The sequence below is a fragment of the Dipodomys ordii genome, unplaced genomic scaffold, assembly GCF_000151885.1.
Source record: "Dipodomys ordii isolate 6190 unplaced genomic scaffold, Dord_2.0 Scaffold108, whole genome shotgun sequence".
In the NCBI taxonomy this organism is placed as follows: Eukaryota; Metazoa; Chordata; class Mammalia; order Rodentia; family Heteromyidae; genus Dipodomys; species Dipodomys ordii.
This window is the reverse complement of record NW_012267324.1, coordinates 1,393,222-1,394,991: the sequence shown is the minus strand read 5'-3', so window position 1 is coordinate 1,394,991 and position 1,770 is coordinate 1,393,222.

The following is a 1,770-nucleotide window of genomic DNA, read 5'->3' as shown; positions in this document are numbered from 1 at the left end:
AAGTGGTAGAGCGCTCGCCTTGAGCTGAAGAGCTGAGGGACAGCGCCCAGGCCCAGAGTTCAGGCCCCACGACCGGACCCAAAAAAAAAAAAAAAAAAAAAGACTGGAGCTCTACCACCTGAGCCACAGCAGCACTTCCAGCTTTTTTGGTGGCTCATTGGAGATGAGGGTGTGATGGACTTTCCGGCCCAGGCTGGCTTTGGACTGTGATGCTCAGATCTCAGCCTCCTGAGTGGCGGGAGCCACCGGCAGCCTGGCTTTTCTTGGAATTTTCTGGATTACAAGGTCCTTCCACACAGCCCAGGCCCGAGCTGGCCTTGAACTCCTGCTCTTCCTGCCTGAGCCTCCACAGGGCCCCAGGGCCTGACAGGACTGTGCTGTGTCCGGGTGGTTGGTGACACCATGTGGCACTTGTCCCTGTGTCTCTGTGGCTGTGTTCTGAGCCCCTCTGGGGGTCTCTGGACCGCTGAGGCCCGCCCCCCCTCCACCCCCTCCCGCCTGCCCTGGCAGCTGCCTGGCCAGGCCCCCATTTGGGAACAGAGACAGAAGAAGGCCTGAGGAGAGGGGGGGGCGGCTGAGTCCCCGTGTGAACGGCCCTTTGAGCCCCTCCGATTCCCAGGCCTCCCTTAAGCCCCCAGGCAACAGCGCCCCGGGCCCAGGGCCAGGCCTGGCCGGGGAGAAGGGGGAGCACAGGCCCCACCTGCTCAGCCCTGTGACTGCAGACCTGGGCTCCCACATGGGGTTTGTCTCCCCCCTCCTCCCTGCAACCCCCATCCTTGCCAGGCCACCTCAGGCAGGACCTCCGTCCACCCCAGCCTCAGTTTCCCCAACCACCTCTTCAGGGAGCAGCATGGACACCGGCGGCTCCTGCTCCCGAGCTTACATTCCATTCCCGTTCCTAGGATCCCAAGAGAGTCAGATGTTCAATTGCCATTCTCTTTTTGTCTGGGGGCAGGGGGGGCACTTGTTGGGGGGCCATGCTGGGGCTCGAACTCAAGGCCGATGCTAGGCAGGCCTGTCACCATGGAGCCCGGGCCAGGGCCTTCGTGGTTCTCAGATGAGGTCCCCCTCCCCTCCCCTCGCAGAACTGGAATTGCAGGCCTGAGCCTCCACGCCTGGCTTTCTATTGGTGGAGTCAGGATTTCGCCCACTGGAGCCATGCCTCCAGTCCAGCAATTTGCTGGTAAATTGGAGATGGAGTCTGTGGCTTTTTTTTTCTCTAGCTGACTTGAAACAGGATCCTCAGATCTCAGCCTCCGGAGTAGCTGGGATCTCAGGAGTGAGACCCGTGCCCAGCCTCCTACCACCCTGCACACACACAGGGTCTTGGCTGGCCTTGAACTTGTGATCCTACGATCCTACTGCTGGGATTCTAGCTGTGTCACCTCACCAGCTCAGACTGAGGCCTCAAGAGATGGGGTCTCCAGCGGGGGGGGGGGTGTCCGCTCCATTTCCCTGGCCCCGTGGCAGCACCGGTGTGCTGCTCGCTCCGGGGTGGCATGAATGAGTGTTCCCGCAGGAAGGGAGGCTGGGGCCGACCATGGGGCTCCAGGGACCCTGCGGGCACAGACCCCCATCCCCTCTGGGCCCTGAGTCACCTTGAACTTTGCTTTCCTGGGGCTCAGTCTCTCCACTTGTAAAATGGGGCTGGGGGCATTAAGGGGGGGTTTCTGGAATAAAGAGAATAATGATGGGGGGAGTCAGGTGCAGTGGGGGCGGCGGGGGCTCCCATGGGGGGTTGAAGGTGCAGGGGGGTGTCTGGGGGGCTCC